Source organism: Sebastes umbrosus, chromosome 20 (assembly GCF_015220745.1).
Source record: "Sebastes umbrosus isolate fSebUmb1 chromosome 20, fSebUmb1.pri, whole genome shotgun sequence".
Lineage (NCBI taxonomy): Eukaryota > Metazoa > Chordata > Actinopteri > Perciformes > Sebastidae > Sebastes > Sebastes umbrosus.
In genome coordinates this window covers 24,567,839-24,586,408 of record NC_051288.1, presented here as the reverse complement: position 1 = coordinate 24,586,408, position 18,570 = coordinate 24,567,839, and the positions used below count along the sequence as shown (strand labels likewise).

The 18,570-nt window shown below is 38.4% G+C and overlaps 1 protein-coding gene across 4 annotated transcripts in view; it reads left to right on the top strand.

The window, feature by feature from the left end:
- The window catches only part of LOC119479183 (PH and SEC7 domain-containing protein 1-like), an 81,615-nt gene that overhangs the window by 2,285 nt on the left and 60,760 nt on the right, over positions 1-18,570 (top strand). For 2 of the 4 annotated variants that reach the window (XM_037754476.1, XM_037754473.1), the window contains exons 1-2: positions 6,522-6,667; positions 7,480-7,802. The exons of 1 other annotated variant lie outside the window; for it this stretch is intronic. The gene's annotated coding sequence lies outside the window, so the exon portion shown is untranslated. Of the gene's footprint in view, positions 1-6,521; positions 6,668-7,479; positions 7,803-18,570 lie in introns of those variants that run through there. One more of the 4 variants, XM_037754475.1, reaches the window with a different exon arrangement.

Below are 18,570 nucleotides of genomic sequence, written 5' to 3'. Positions count from 1 at the left end.
TGTTTGATTCATTGCAGATGTGACATGTTGCTTTAACGCTTTCATGACGTGACAATCAGGATTTCAGCATCTTGGGTGGTTGATCACAAACTGCTAAATGACTTCAGAGGATGACAAGAGTGAAAAAGTTGAAGGAAGGAGGTCAAGGTCAAAGACCAAACACGTCATCCATCTCTTGATACTTTCCATCTTTCCTTCCCTGCTTGGATCCAACTGAAGACATACATCTTTTAAAAAACAGGTCACAAACATATAGTTTTATATTTAAAAATGTCTTAGTTATTACCTAAAACAGGTGGTCACTGTAGTTTTTATCACACGTCACTCACACAGGAGGAAATAGTGCATTCGCTGGGGACTATTTTCAGTGTGTTTTCCAGATAATCAGACTAACTTTTCTTTTTGTTTCCCTCAAAATAAGTAGCAGGTGAAGAAATCTTTAACATTGAAGTTTTTAATGGTCTTAGCCCTACTTGTTGGTTCAGTTTCCAGGCTCTTTGCTTTCATTTTTCACGCTGTCGTTTAACAATATGAAACATCTTCTGACACCTAGCGTCAGTTTTGCATCTGTCAATTTACGCTCCTGACATGCATACACTGTCTTTCCAAAATAAACAGGAAACAACTTGGTTAGGTTTAGGAAAAGATTGTGGTTTGGGTAAAAACAAGTAGGTTTGTTTCGTAGTTAAGTATGTTATGTACACAACTTAAAGGGACTGTTTGTAAGAGTCAGAAATGCTTGTTAACAGCGACACCAACAGTCAGCGCCGGGCTCGCGCTTGTGCTCACTCTACATAGACATGAACGAGCATCGCTCAAAACAGTGAGGCGACACACGTCAGCTAAAAGCACAACATCACTCTATATTTCAGCTGCTTGGCAGTAATGTTAGCTGACCAGACGAAGGAGCGTAGCAAATTCACGCGGATGCGTTTAAGAACTGCGTTCTTATTGCACGCTAAATGCTTTAACGCGTCATCGTGTCATTCATACACCTTTTTGTACTAACAGGCAGTTATTTTGGTTTCACTACGGGACACCAGTCTCCTGGGTGAAAGTCCATCCTACGCAGACTTTATCGCTCTTTATACTACGTCACCTAACTTTCTCCTTTACTCCTAAATAACTACGACCAAGTAGAGCGTCATAGTGCAACGTACTGTATCCTCCTATAAATAAGTAAATCTTCAATTTTCCTGCATTTTCCTACGAATGTCCAGCAACACGTGCTGATTTCCGCCTCAGTCTTTTCAAAATAAACTTCCGTCTTCACAGAAAGCAACTTCATAAGTTTTATGCAACAAAACTACTTAGTTAGGTTTAGGAAAAGATCGTAGTTTGGATTAAAATAACTATGGAAGTGGCGTTACTTAAGTATGGATGTTACGCGACAAATGAATCAACGCTGACTTCTGGTTTCTCAAGGGACACGAATACCGGTCTCTTTGTTACTCTTTGTACTTCCTGGTTCACAATTATTGACTTTGTGCGATATATATGAATTACGGTGCATTACTTTTTGCATAGGTATGGCTATGAATGGTGTATGAGAACAGCCTGCCAGGTGCAACAGTGAGGCTCACTGATGTGTTTTTAATTGTTTTTGGACAACAATAGAGGCTCTGTGGAACAGAGGAAGAAGATATCAACTAATCGTTGGTTCTGTTTTTCTCATGTAATGTACTGACAACAATAAACACACAGAATATGATCAGGCTCTGAGAGGATAAAGGGTTGTGTTGTAGGAAGCAGGACACACACAGAGGCCTGTGTGAGAGCTGTGATAACAAAGTGGTTAGTGCTAACAATGTTTTGGTTCCCATCAGGTCTCATTGGAAGATTGAGACGGTCAGCCCTCTTTCTGTTCCCGTGTTGTTAACGACGCTGAGAAAACAACATTAGTGACCAGAGCGGTCTTGAATTACTGTTGTTGTCTCCTTCCCACGTCTGTTTTTACTCCTTCCTACACTCTCTCTCACTCTTTGCTCCCTCTCACCAGCCCGGCGTTACTGCCTCTGTCTTTTTGTCATCATTCGCTCACAGTTTGCCTTTTGGTTTCAAAGAACTACAACTGTAGAGTCAGTGTAGCCGTAATGAGGAGATATACGGTGTGTTTCCTGCTCATTATATCCAGCGCTGAAAGCCAAGCGTATACGTTTCAGAGGTGTCACAGTGGGAGTATTTAGGAGGTGAGAGCGCTGGCAATGAAAAGGGGCATTTTAGCATTTAGATAGGAGCGAGCTCGTGTGATGATGGCCAGCATTAGCATTTTACAACCCTGCTCTGTGTCCGTATAATGAGTGGTTATCTGCTGCTAGCTGCTCCAATCTGTGAGGCTTTTCCTGTATGTTGGCTGCGGTGCAGATGGAGCGCTTTGCAGTGGCCTGGATCCGGTGTGATTAATGAAACGCAAAGCTGTTGTAGAGGCGCTTTTCGCCTCGTTACATGCTCCTCGTTTTGTCACTCAGAAGCAATATGAGTACGGGGGAAGTACAGGCTTCAATCTTGGCTGTTTGGTAACGTTTCAATGCCAGTAATTGATTTTCCCGACGCTTGATAGCCCACAATGTCCTGCTAAGTGCTCAGCAGCAAGTGATATCACAGTTTATCTGGTTCCAAGGGGTTTAATCGAGGAGTGGCGTTACGTAAATCACAAGCTCTGTAATCCACCTCTAAATATTTTGACTGTTTTGATTTAGGTAGAGATCCCCTGCTTTAAAGGAGAAATCGAGTATTTTTTAGGCCTTAAGGCCCTGACACACCAAGTTTAAGGCCGTCAGTGAGCGTCTGTTGGTGTAGTGCGGTGTGTCCCGCACCGTCGGCTCTAGTCGGCCCGTGTTGGAGGCTTTTTGGCTGATTCAGCATGTTTAATTGGCAGCAGAGCCCGTCTGTGAGAGAAATCACTCTGATTGGCTGTTCAGCTTAAACGAATCAGTGCACGAGAAGCGAAACACCGCCGCCGCTCTCTCTCTTGCTTCACCACTCAGTTCCCTCTGTATATTCTTGACCTGACATAAGTGGAGAAAGACATGAGTGAAGGACGGATTGAAAGAAAGAGGAGATCCGATCTTGTCACACCGAGGAGTTTATTCTTAGACACCCCATCGATCAATGGGAGCCATTGTTTGTCTCTGCAGGACTCTCAAGTTCACCCACAAAGATCGCCATTGACCGACGGAGGCAATCAACATAATCTCTTAATTTGATTGTCCTTAACGTTATTTGTCTGAAATAGAACAGCGGGCAGGATGTTGTTTGTGTTTCGTAGCGGCTGCTGAAAGCCTCCCCGCTTTTAAAAACCTCTCCGTCTGCCTCGGGAGGAGTGCTGACGCTGCTGTTTGGTAAAAGCTGGCTTGGTGGTGCTTGGTGCAGTCTGCAGAGACGGGACGGTGCAGATGATCGCTGCCTGTCATCTTCACATGTTTCACCTCGCACACACGCACATACACACACACATACACACACAGAGAGGGAAGAAACTGTTGACTTTAGTGCTTTGTTGAGCCAGACTTTGAATGATGAATCCTCCGTCAGTCAGAGGTACGTCATTGTGAAACATCTCCAGAGTCTTCAAGGTATTAATATGAGTAAATATAAGCTGCTTTAGCTTCTTAGAGGACCTGACTAGCTGATATTCAGAGTCACACGTCATCCTCAACTCTGGAGGATGCTGTAGGTTGAGTGCAGCTGTAGCTTTATTTAGATAAATGATCTGCCTGCTTCAAGGGCTAAATAGAGGTCAAAGGATACAGATGCTTACCTACCTACCTATCTATCTACCTACGTACCTACATACCTACCAACCTACCAACCAACCTACCTACCTACCTATCTACCTACATACCTACATATCTACCTACCTACCAACCAACCTAACTACACACCTACATACCTACATATCTACCTACCTATGTACCTACATATCTACCTACCTACCTACCAACCAACCTACCTACCTATCTACCTACCTACATACCTACATATCTACCTACCAACCAACCTACCTACCTACATATCTACCTACATACTTACCTACGTACCTACCTACCTACCTACATACCTACATATCTACCTACCTATGTACCTACATACAGTATCTACTTACCTACCTACCTACCTACCTATATATCTACCTACGTACCTACATATCTACCTACCTACGTACCTACATATCTATGTATCTATCTACCTACCTATGTACCTACATATCTATCTACCTATGTACCTATGTACCTACCTACCTACATACCTACGTACTTATGCACCTACCTATCTACATACCTATGTACCTACGTATCTACGTATCTATGTATCTACCTACCTACGTACCTACATATCTACCTACCTACGTGCCTACGTACCTACCTATCTACCTACCTACGTACCTACGTATCTATGTACTTACCTACCTATGTACCTACATATCTACCTACCTACGTACCTATGTATCTACCTACCTTCATCTGTGCTTCGTTTCGGATGCCGAGAGGCGCTGACCAAACGGCGGTATTTGACGAATTGGGAATGAGAACGGGTTGCCCGCTGCACAGTTTTGAAAAATGCTAAAAAAGTGGGCAAGGGGCTACAAGATGAAACCACGCCTCCTTCCGTATGACAAAAGCCTCGACAGTTAGCTACAGTAGCTTGGAAAATAGCGATATGGGGCACTGAATTTGATGAATCTACTGTTTGTAAGACCAAAAATGAGACAAGAATTAGCTGAATTTCTTCTTCGTTAAACATACAATGACATTATGTCTTTCAATGATAGAAAAGAGTTCTGGCTTTTGATAAATTATAAATAGGCTGCTGGAGAAGATTCATGTAAACAGCTTTTGTTTTGGCACCACAATCGGTCTTTCATCCAAGATGCACAAAGATCTAAAGAGACAGAAACAGATGACGGTTAAATTACAGACTTTACCAGGCAGATATGACACGATGTAACACATGAGGTCTCCTCTGACAGAAGGGTATTTTTTTTCCTTGTACCTGTTAGGAGAGGAGGTGGTGACAAAAATACCTTCAACCAACGTCAGAGTCTCAGTTTCTGCTAAACTGGGAAACATTTTGCATTTTAGAATCTCACTTAGTGAAGAAGAGATGCTCAAAATGCTCAAAATGTTTATTTTTTTAGCTCCTTTTTGTGATTTAAGACGGTAACACAGGTGCATTTCTACACCTTTAACCATAACTTTTGCTTGGATTTGGTCATAAACACAACAGTGCGTAAAAAACCTTCAATAAAAAAAGATTGGAGGTAGTTTTATATTTATGAAACAAGTCCTATAGTCAACATGTATTCATTAATTAATGGCACACGTTGAGTAACAGCCCTCTCATTAACATAATGAGACAGAAATGCATAAAGAAATGTGTAAAGAAATGTGTAAAGAAAAGAATACAGAAATAAATAAGTCTGGGGAAATAAATAAGGGGTGAAATGCAGAGGGAAAATCCTGCATAAATAAATAAATAAATAAATATTTTTTGAAATTTTTTTTTAAAAATAATTATAAAATAAATAAAAGGTAAAAATAAACAGAAGAGTAAATAAATAAGGGAATTGACACAAAGATAAATAAATCATAAAGAAACAAATTAAAACAGAAAATCAATTTATGGCCCATTTAATCAATTAATTAATGGCAACATTTATTATTAATAATGATTTGCTACATTTATTCATTTATTTATTTTTAAATTTTTAAATTTATTTTTAAATTTTTAAATTTATTTTTAAATTCTTTAATTTATTTATTTATTTATTCATTTATTTGTGGCATATTTTTTGGCAGGTTTTGTCCTCCATAAACATGTACATTTATGTGAAGAGAAAATGAGAGTAAAAAAGTGTTTCTTTTTTTTGCTTCCATTCTTCTCTTTAATATTTCAGTGGCGTGAGAGCGAGCTGCTTCTTCCTCTCTGACGTTTTCAGACCCTATAAGAGGTTTCTGATCATAGCTCACACATGTCACTCATTTTCTTTATATTTTCCGTCTCCCTTGAAAAACCATTTCTTACTGAATATCTGTCTTATAGAATAATCATGAAATACATTTTCTCCTGCAGCTTTAAGAGGAACTATCATGATGTTGCTCCACTGAATTATTTAAAAACTGTCAAAAAAAATAACATGACGCAAAAAAAAACACTGACATTGCTATATGTACCAAATATAGACGTTACATAACGCGGAAAAAAAAGTTTGTGGACGGCTGAACGTTAGTACACAATGAAGAACAACCACAGACCAAAAGTACACAATGTACAGTATGTTACTGTGTTACATGATATCAGATTTTCACTACATGATTATCACGGCCAAAATTAATGATAATGTTATTATCTTATGTTATCTGTTATTATCTATAGAAAATTGGAAAATATATAATATTAATAGTCTTTTTTTTATTTTGCATTTTTTTGCAACAACAAGGTGATATTCTGACAAGAAACAACTCTATGATGATCAGGTGATGAGCTGAAGGTAGAGACACTGCAGAGATGATGAGCTGATGGATAACAGGTGTGTGAGCTGAGGGAGGTGATGAGCTGATTGAAGGCAGGTGTGAAGGTACAGTAGACTCGGTCCAGGGTGACATCAGGACAGGAAGAGACTCACACACACACACCTAGGACGCAGGACAGACGAGAACATTAAAAGGTAAATCTAATAAATAGGGCTGTCAATCGATTAAAATAGTTAATCCCGATTAATTGCATGATTGTCCATAAGTAATCGCAAATTAATCACACGTTTTATCTGTTCAAAATGTACCTTAAAGGGAGATTTGTCAAGTATTTAATACTCTTATCAACATGGGAGTGGACAAATATGCTGCTTTATGCAAATGTATGTATATATTTATAGTATATAATGTGGGCATGTCTGTAAAGGGGAGACTCGTGGGTACCTATATAACCCATTTTCATTCACATATCTGGAGGTCAGAGGTCAAGAGACCCCTTTGGAAATGGCCATGACAGTTTTTCCTCACCAAAATCTAGCCTAAGTTTGGAGCGTTATTTAACCTCCTTTTCCACAAGCTAGTTTATATTACAACTTTTCTTCTTGTAAACTTCTGACTTTATTCTCATGATATTATTACTTTTTTCTATTAAGCCTATAACTTTATTCTCATAATATTACGACTTTTCTAGTAAACTTCTGACTTTATCCTCATAATATTATGACTTTCTTTTCCTCGTAAATGTATGACTTTATTCTCATAATATTATGACTTTTTATCTCGTAAACTTCTGACTTTATTCTCATAATATTACGACTTTTTTTGTCTTAAACTTCTGCCTTTATTCTCATAATATTATGACTTTATTCTCATAATACTACGACTTTTTCTCTTGTAATATTGTGACTTTATTCTAAAAATCTCAGATTTATTTATTTTTTCCTCAATGTGGCCCTAATACTCCATCGTAATTTGTTTGTGCCTTTAAACACTTGTCTTGTTGCAGCTCCCTCCCTGCAGCACCTCCCCATTCCCGCACTAACTAACTACTCCACACTGACTCAGCATGTATGTGAGAGGCAGAGGGAGGGATGGTGGGCCGGGCTCGCTGCTAATTGGCTGAGTGTGGAGCATTGCTGCTGGGGAGGGAGGCTGTGCTGGTCGGACAGGTCTGCACTGCTCTGCTGGAGAGGAGGAAAGAAGGAAGGAAGGAAGGAGGGAAGATGAGAGGGAAGGAAGAAGGAGTAGCAGAGAGAGGATGAGACTCAAGATAAACCATGTGGGAGGTGTAAATCCTGTACGGGTGAAGCGGCTGTGAGAGGAGGAGAGGTGAGTGTGAGCTTGAGAAGATTTTTGTGTGTCTATAGTAGGAAATGTAGCTGTTAGTGTCTGTGGTTTACTGCTGCCAGCTCGGGGTCGATCACCATAAACAACCCACTGACAGCTTTGCACCAGCGTACAGATGATCCAGATGTGCATGTCATGCTGTAGGAACCTCATGACTAATGGGTTGAAGAAAGTGTGACTCCTCAGTGTATTGTGTGTGAATGTGTGTGTGTGTGGGTGGGTGTGTGAGAGTGTGAAGGCATGAATGAGTGAACATGTGAAATGAGGGACTGCTGCATATTTTTGTATAATGGAGCCATGTGAGCATGTCAATACATGCACTGCCACCAGTATTTAAGGTGCGTCGCTTGTGATAAACAACGTGTCGGGTGATAATTATTATCGTCGTTGACTTTCAGTTAATATAAAGTGATGATTTGATCTGAACTGTGACACAAAACAACAAGAGTTTTGTTTTACATGTTTGAAGAGTTTGCAATGCATTACAGTGGAACACAGTTCATTGCATTGAACTGTTTGATGTGTGATTTATATATATATATATTGATGTCACTGTACCGTCTTTATAGGAGTTGGTTCATGGAGATAAACAGCTGGTGGCACAGTCGTGTGTCATTAAGCCATTGCAGAAGAAGAGGGTGCAACTAAACAGCGTAAAAAGAGTGCAACCTCATCTCATGGGAATACGTATAAATAGCATTATACATTATCTTTATTATACATTATATACACACCGATCAGCCATAACATTAAGACCACTGACAGGTGAAGTGAATAACATTGATTATCTGGTTACCATGGCACCTGGCAGTGGGGGGGATATATTAGACAGCAAGTGAACATTTTGAACTTTGAACTTTGTTTTGGAAGCAGAATAAACGGGCCAGCGTAAGGATAGTGCTGGCTAGACGACTGGGTCAGAGCATCTCTCCAGTACTGCAGCTCTTGTGGGATGTTCCCGGTCTGCAGTGGTCAGGACCTACCAAAAGTGGTCGAAGGAAGGAGAGCACATGAACCGGCGACAGGGTCAGACCCGAGGCTCATTGATGCACGTGGGGAGCGAAGGCTGGCCCGTGTTGTCCGATCCAATAGGAGAGCTGCTGGAGCTTAAACTGATGAAAAAGTTAATGCTGGTTCTGATAGAAAGGTGTCAGAACACACAGCGCATCGCAGTTTACTGTGTAGCTGCAGACCAGTCAGGGTGTCCCGTGCTGACCCGTGTCCACCGCCAAGACATAAATCAATCATCAATTAATTAATGGCTACATTTATTTTTAATATTTTTTTCCGCTACATTTAATGACATATTTATTTATTTATTTATTTATTTATTTTAGATTTTGTCCGGTTCTGTCCTCCGTAAGGTTGATCATCACAGCCTGAGAATATATTCCAAAAAAAATGTTTTATTTAGGGGTTTTCCTGAAGGGTCACAACTCAAGTGAGTGCAACCTGCAAACAGATGAATAACAGCAGAGCAACTTACATAAAATAGCACATTTCTTCACTTTAAATATTCCAGAACTAACTAAAAATAGGCTCTGTGGAAAAAGGAGTAACACAGCGCTCAGTAGTGAGAGGGAGGCTGCATGTTATACATCATCGGGTGCATTTATGCAGAGTTTACACTGGTTTTTATGTCAGCTTTTTGCCAGTAAATCAAAAATCTGTTCCCACGGGCATGCATGGTAGTGAGCGGAGGAGTCGTACAGCCATCAAGGTCACGGCCAATGTGGTGTCTCTCCCTTTATTTTCTCCACCAGTTAAGCCTCTCTGCATCTGTCTCCTCACACACTTTTCTGTGCCTCTGCATGAGTCAGAGTCTCTTTTGTCTGAATGTGTCTTTGAAGGCAGCACAAGGGGAAAGACAGGGGACCGAGTCTCCTCTCTAATTCTTTCAGTTCATCCTCTGTGCTGGTTAATTATGACTCAGTACGACGGGTGGAAGTTCGTTGAGTTTGAGCCGTGTATTCTGGGTGTGACAGCGAGCCCTCTGCCATTTCTTGGGAATTCGCATGAGTAGGCAGCCGTGCCAAATACAGTGTGATGTAATATCATATGTAGAGGAATCAATAGTGGATGATTAGGAGGTGTTGGGTGTTGCACTGTGTTCACACCCTCGCCACCCATTAAACTCCAAACAAATCCTCTTAATCTCCCCGGGCTTTAAATGTGCTACTACTGTACCTAAAACTGCACCACCTGTCATGTTGCTGAAATCATAGCTGCTATGTGCACAGGGCGCCAGCAACAAGCAAGCTGAGAGCTAATATTAGCATGAGCTCCCACCACCACCACCACCTGCACCCCCGTCGTATCCACGGAGCTAATATTAGAGCTGCACATGCTGCCGGGGGTTTAATTACCTGTGTGATTTGACTCGTAAATACTTGACCATGCAATGGAGTTTATATCCACGTGTGCACGTGCATGTGCATGTGTTATTGTGACCCAGAGGACAACAAGAGGATGAGTCATCAATGTCGAGCAGCTGTGTCTTTTTCTTTGTTTATCGAGGTGTGTCAGGTGCTGCTGCTCGAGTCTTGTCCTTCGGTTCAGTTTAAACTTTTTATCTCAGAAAAAGGAATGTATTTTAAAATTAGGGATGCTCATTTTGAAAATGTTTCTTAACCGATAACTGACCCTCGTTAACCGATTATTAACCGTTAACCGACAAGAGTTGTGCCTCGCATGCAGCGGTGTACCAGCTGCAGGAGCACAACAGATATTCATTGACGGGAGTCTCCAGTTCACCGTCCGGGAGCGTTAACTTAGCAGCTACGATGCTGCGTGTAGTGTCGCGGACATGCAGCCACTTTCCCAGTAAAAGTCTCCACTGCACATTTAGTTTAGTTTAGCAGGTTGTCAGCTGTGTGTCTGCCCGGCGGAACTTTAGCGAGTGTCCAACAAACAGTGTGTGTATTTGTGCTACGTTAGCAGCTCTAGCATTGCCGGAGGCTTCGTGCTCGCCGCCGCCGCACACGTAGTCTGCGTAACTTTAGCAAGCTTCCAACAGACCGTGTGTGTGTTGGCGGTGAGTGTGTGGTTGTTGGTGGCGTTCTAGCTGTGAACGTAAGTGTAGCAGTGTGTGTACAGTTTATTTGTCGGAGCCGACTTCCTGTATCCTGCAACTCCGGCTCCGCCTCTTCAAGTGGGCTGCTAAGGTGGACCAGCTTTTCTCCTTAAAGAGACGAGCCGCTCCTCTGAGCCGCTCAGCCCAATTTCTTTTAACCGTTTTAACCGATAGCGTTAATCGTTTAAAATGCTTAATGTCGGTTAACGGTTAAACGGTTAATTATTGACATCCCTATTTGAAATAGTACTCCACTAATTTAGCATCGCACTCCCATAACACTGCTGGACTCAGACATGATGTTGGATGTTGGACTTATGATGGACAGTTTAAAAAATATATAAAAATAGATGCAGCGGAACAACAAGATCAAGATGATCATGTGTTTTATATGTACATTTTTTAAACTACAAAGTAACCAGTAACTACGTCTGTCTAATGAACGTAAATAAGCTTAAAAAGAGACGTAAAATGTACCTAAAGATTCTACTTTCCACCGCTGTTTCACTCATCTAAATACGAGCTACTGCAGTACGTTAATACTAAAGTCTGCTGTTGGAGTTCAGAGAAGATTCCTTGTTGATCTGTTTACAAGTTTAATTCATGTGATTGAAGTGTAGTCCTGTAAATCAAGCGGAGCGGGGCAGGTGGTGAGTGGTAATGGTCTGTTTCTATTGTAACTGCTGGCACGGCAGCGATGCTCCCACCAAGAACTGGAGCCAAACTGGACGGCTTTCAGGAAACTGGGCACACACACTGGGGGGGAACACTGCAGCACCTGGGAGTTAAGATTAGAGTCTGGATCCAAGAACGAAAAGAAAAGGACAATACGTAGACCAACAGCTACTGTTTTACACCTTAAGATCCTGTTTTCCCCTTTATATTTCTTCTCAAGTAGCTTTAAGGTTGGAAAAGTCACTTTATTATTATATAAATAAATAAATAAATACATAAATACATAACGCATAAATAAATATGGCTATGAAATAAATCCTGTAAATAAATGTGTATTTATATTTGCATTTATTTACATATTTATTGCCTCATTTATTTATTTCAGGATTTATTAAATAGTCATATTTAATTTTAATTTTCTTTAATTCATTTTTAATTTTTTCCTGGGCATATTTATTCATTTATGTAATTATTTATTTATTTGATATTGGTTAAAATGGCATTCCAGTTTAGCATTTTAGCATTTTTTTAGAAGAATATTAACTGAAATAAAATAAAGTATGAAATAATGTAAAACAAAAATAAAATGGAAATAAAATACCCCCAAAATAATATAAAAAATAAAAAGCAATAACATTAAAAAGAAATGTTGGATATGAAATGTGCTAAAGGATTTAGCAATAAAATATTAATAAAAACCTTTAAAAGGTGTTGAATGCCAATTTAGCTAATTATTTTTATTATATTTACTTATATATTTCATGCCTCATTTATTTATTTCAGGCTTTATTTCATAGCCATATTTATTTATTTCATATGCATATTATTTATTTCACATGCATATTTATTTCATATGCATATTTATTTAGTTATCTATTTAGTTATGTATTTAGTTATTTATTTAGTTATAGCATCTTTTTAGGAGAATATTAACTGTAAATAATAATACAAAGTGAAGTTGACAGTACATTTTATTCAGTCCTAAGTGTGTCTGCAGGCTGCATTCAGCCCCAACAACCTTCACCAATAACTTAGTACTTAAAGCCTTGTAAATCATTTTATCTGATATTTGAGATCTTTGAACACTTTGGCACCTTCACTAGAATCTAAACTATCTTCATGGTTAGATAATATTAGAGTTAAGAAGGAAGATGTGTTCCTTCCTGGTGTGTTTGCTCTATCTGGCTGCAGAGGAAGAGGGTTGTGTGTTTCTAACGTGGACCTTCCTGTAACTCTACACTGCATCACGCTGGCCGTCTGCCAGCACAGCTCTCTCCTCCACATACATGACGCCTTCATCCTGCTTCACTCTCTCTCTCTTTATGCTTCCTGCTCTCCATCCATCTCCCATGCTCTTTCTCTCACCCGTCTTTATCTCTCTTGCTCCCACATCAACATCTGTCTCAGATGACGAGTTAATGGATCAAATCAAGTTCAGGCCCAGCAGCTCTTTTCCCAGAATCGATAACGTATAGTCCTACATCTCTAATGATAATCCCTGTGGATCTATCCTTCCACCAGCTCTGTCACATTTATGACGCCATCTGTATGAAGCTGAAAACACCGTTTACGAGCGTCCACACTCGGCCATTTTCTTATTGATTTCTGTCCAAACTAAAAAAACAAAACAACAGAAAACAAGTTAAATTTCCTCTTTTGCAAACGACAAAACTCACAGCCAACATCAGCTGAACTCAGGATTTAGTTTTTCCTTTTTTATTCTATATTGTCAGATAAATGACATAAAAATACTGATTAGATTGCAGCTTATAGATGCTACTTCTTAACCAGGTGGACAGTATTAAAAATAACATAACATTTATATTTTTTGTGTTTTTTCTATATCCTATTTCATTTTATTATTATTTTATTATTTTATTATTTTATTATTATTATTATTATTTTTTGTATTATTTATTATGTTATTTTAGTATTATTATTATTATTATTATTAATAATAATAATAATAATAATAATAACAAAAATAACAGCTTTATGTATTCAGTACCTTTCAAAACAAAGTAACAAAGTGCTTTATAAAAAAAATAATAATAAAAGTAATTTTAATACAAAACACAATAGTAGAAAGCGTTTTTTCTACTGTTTATACTGTTTCTACCTTATAATCATTGTGATGAAAGATTGTGATAACTTTCCAGAGTTGTAAAATCCTTCTTCATAATATTATTAGGGCTGTCAATCAATTTGAATATTTAATCTTTTTTTTATCTGTTCAAAATGAACCTTAAAGGGAGATTTGTCAAGTATTTAATCCTCTTATCAACATGGGAGTGGACAAATATGCTGCTTTATGCAAAATGTATGTATATATTTATTATTTGAAATCAATTAACAACACAAAACAATGACAGATATTGATCCAGAAACCCTCACAGGTACTGCATTTAGCATAAAACAATATGCTCCAATCATAACATGGCAAACTGCAGCCCAACAGGCAACAACAGCTGTCAGTGTGTCAGTGTGCTGACTTGACTATGACTTGCCCCAAACTGCATGTGATTATCATAAAGTGGGCATGTCTGTAAAGGGGAGGCTCGTGGGTACCCAGAGAACCCATTTACATTCACTGATCTGGAGGTCAGAGGTCAAGGGACTCCTTTGAAAATGGACATGGATTTTCCTCGTCAAAATTTTGCATAAGTTTGGAGCGTTATTTAACCTCCTTCATGAGAAGCTAGTATGACATGGATGGTACCGATGGATTCTTTAGGTTTTGTAGTTTCATATGATACCAGTATCTTCACTTTAAAATTGAGCCCGATACAACCTAAAAATTGCAAGTTGCATTAATGCGTTATAGAAATTAGTGACGTTAAAACGAATTTGCTTCAACGAGTTATTATCGCGTTAACTTTGAAAGCCCTAATTATTATAAAACTCTGTGCAGTGTTTTAGCGTCTGATCAGCGTTCAAAATCATCCATCTGTTATCTAAACTGAGCTTCCAACACACCAACACAGCCCCTTGCATTTTATTTTAACGCCACCTTAACACCCGTTAACTTTACTGTCAACCTCCATCATTGTTGATGAGGATGTTGAGCGTTGCTTTCCTCAGTGTGGACGAATGCACCAAAACAGAGAGAAAATAAATGCATTGCAGTGTGGAAGTACTCTTTCATGGTAGTGACAAAGATGACCCTTCATCCTTTAACCATCTCTGTCGTATTTATGATGCAGCCGAGGAGCCACGTTGTCTTCCTCACACCTTTATAGACAATGGGACGTCGTGGAGGAGCCACCAACTACTGGACAAAGGCCTTTTCTTTTTGTGAATGGTGTGTATCCGTGGGAACGGTAGCTCCGAGGTGTGAAAACGACAGAAAGATAAGAGTGTGACAAATGGAGAGGCTGTAAAAGTTGTTAGAGAAACTATTTTTTTACTTTATTTATCCACAGTGAAAAGAAAAAATCAGATGGCCAGTAGTGAACGTAACGGTTGCTGTGACTCCATGCAGAGAGGCCGGGTAAATTAATTAAGAGTTTGTGAGGCTGAAGAGATTGTTGAGATTGAGTTTGGTTTCTTTGAAGACGAGGGCAGAAACATCAGTTGGGGGTCAAGGAGGGAAAAGTCACTCGCCTCACGTTGCCAACTCTCTCACAAGTTCTCTTTGTTCTGTCAACTATCATTTTCCAGCACACTCGTTCTCTCCCACTGCTACCATACGGCAACTCCAATCTGTCGCTGCTGGCAGCGAGTCCGGAGTTCACCATCCTCCTCTGAGCGACTTTATTTCTCTTTTTTTAGTACACAAGAGTTCTGTTGTCTGAGGCTTTATTGGCGTGGAAAGTCGTTCTGCATGAGCGCTGAACAGAACAATTGGAAAGAAGTCAGCTTAGTTGAGTTGATAAGTGCCGAAGAGAGATTTAGCTCAACAAAGAGAGAGAGAGGCTCCAGCACACACAGAATAATACAGACATTAATAATAAAGACATTTCTGTGACTGGAGTTTGGTGTTTGGTGCACGATGGTCGTCCTGAATCCGATGTTTGACACGTCTGCAGTGGTGGAGGAAGTATTCAGATCATTTACTTCAGTAAAAGTACTAATACAACACTGTTAAAATACTCTGTTACAAGTAAAAGTCCTTAAATGTATAAATATGTCCAATGTGACTGTTATATTATTATATATTCTATCATTACATTATTATTACTCGTGCATTAATGTAAAAGCAGGATTTAACTGTTGATTAATCTGCTGATTATTTTCTCCAATAGTCGATCGATTGTTTTGTTTGTGAAAATAGTGAGAGATGCCGTCACAATGACCCAGAGCCCAAAGTGACACCTTCACTATGTTTGTTTAGTCCAAACCTAAAAAAATATTAGAAATAAATGAATATTATTACAATTATTAAAAGGATAAGAAGCAATTGGCAATTCATTTTCTATTATACAAGTTTAATTCATAACAAAACATCATATTTTATAAACTCTTTATATGTTCTTTATGCAGAGATCTTTTAGTAAATCTTTCAAATAAGTGTAATGAGGTAAAAAGTACAATATTTGCTTAGAAGTATAAAGTAGAATGAAATGGAAATACTCAAGTAAAGTACCTCAAATTTGTACTTCAGTACAGTTCATTATCCTGCAATGGTGGCATGGAATTTATTAACACGTTTGTTTTTATTTCAGAAAGTAATAAAAAATGTTTTAATAAAAAGTTAAGATTATATTTGTTCACACAAGGAATAGTGTAGAATATTATATGACTTTTTGTTTTTATTTTACATTTTTTCTGTTCTCAAAGATGTGATATGGATGTAGAGGTCCATCCCACTTTATTTATAATAATAATAATAATAATAATAATAATACATTTTATTTGGTGGCGCCTTTGAAGACACCCAAGGACACCTTACAAAGATAAAATTATACTCAAACAGATAAAAACAGGCAGGCTATTTGTGATTTAGTCGATCAGTTGAGTGATTTCTTTTCTCAATTATGTAAAAAATGAAATTTAGATTTATTGTATGTATTAGATATCGGCTTTGAATTGTTGTTGGTTGTTGTGTGTTATGTATTGAGTCATATTGTGAGTATGAATGTTACAGATGTATATTGATGTACATAGGCTGTGTATTTCCTTATTGAAGTATTGTTAAAAATATGAATGAGGACCCCAGGAAGAGTAGCTATTGTTGCAATACTAAGCTAAACTAAACAAGCTATTACTCATTTCAATATCCTATATATGAATATACAGTATATGTTGGTGTCCTCACTGCTCAGATATCTCAGAATCAGATAATCACGATTCATCTGAGCTTCTCACAATCAGACAGTCGATTCCTTTTAATAGATTCATTTGTGACTGAATCCAAGGCGTTGAATAGTTTCATTCAGAGTTTAGATAAAGCAGCCGTCAGTCAGCAGGTCTTATCAACGGTGAGTCAGAGAGCAGAGGAGGAAGTCAGAGGGACGATGAAGATGTCCTGCTTCCTGTCCCGGCAGGACGAGCTCATGTTCTCACCTCACTACAGTACGATGTATATATCCCACAGATAGGGAAGTGTGCAAGAGATTTAAGGCACAATGCAGATCCTAAAGGAAGATCCACACACTGTTCTGACGGGTCCCAGTAATAAAGGGTTGGATTTTGTGTGTTAATACAATATTATATAATATAATATATATATCTCCAGTTAGGTTCTTAAATGACCCATATATGTTTTAAATTGTGGCCTGCAAGTTTGATCCCCATAATACAACTCAGCAAATATTAAATGTCACATTGGACGTGCAGATTATTATCATGTCGGTCAGTCCAGACCCATTTTATTAGTTGCATAAAAATAAACCTCTTTGTCTTAAATATAACTTTATGTCAGACCTGCTGCAGACTAACTGTCCTTAGAACTGTTAAAGATGTTCAGAAACAATTCAAGAATATACTAGAATCTAAAAAAGTAATGGATAAACAGTTGAAATAGTTAGATAAAAGTTAGCTAACAGTAATAAGATCAGATATTCCTTTATTAGTCCCACAGTGGGGAGATGTGCAGAAGCAAAGGGGATAGTGCATAAAAACAAGATGCATCAACTAACACAGTAAAAAACAGCTAAACAAAGTGTAACAAAATATGAACCATTTAAATAGAAGGAAGTATAAAAATAGGAGCAGTATGTACAGCATTGACAATAAACAGACTATTAACAAAATTGCACAAGTGGAAAATGATATTGCACAGTATGAATTACACCTTAGTATTATTAAGTAATGGATAAACAGTTGAAATAGTTAGTAATCAGTCTTAATAGTTATGCAACAAACTTAAGCTTAATTAGACTCGTCTAACTTTACAATCTAAGGCCAGTCTAAGTCAAATGTTAGTTTATATTAATGTCAGGCTCACAACCAGACATCTTCTTCATCATCTTTGTTTGTTTATTTTGTTTATTTGTTTTGCACATTTTAAGACTATACAACATAACAAAACAAAAAAAAAAGAATAATATTAAATGCAGGAAGAGGCTTTAAGAGGGTTTATCTGAAGCCTCCACCTAGAGACAAGATTAATATAAAGAAATAGTATATTAGTCTTATCTTACTGTGTATGGATGGTTGTAAGAGACGTCTTTCTTTATAAAACATCTTGAGTGTCTGTGAATGAAAAGCTCACATCTACTGTGAGCGGCTGCTAGACATTCAGAACAGGTTCACATTTTATAAAAACGTCCGGTCAAGACCGGTTCTGAACAGGAATGACCTTCTTACAACAAAACAGATGACCCAGTTGACCCAGAACAAGGAGTCCAAATGTCAGCAGCTGAATGCCTTGATCTGATATACAGTCCTTTTAAGTGAAGTCTCTTTCAAAAGAGACGAGTACACTGCCAAGGCTCAGTCATTCATATACAGTTCTACCTAACTTACAGTCCATTCAGCTGAACATTATGTCTTACTTGTTGACAGCATGGTTTCATTCACTGCACAATGAATGTATTAAGAGAAACTGGTTGCACCACT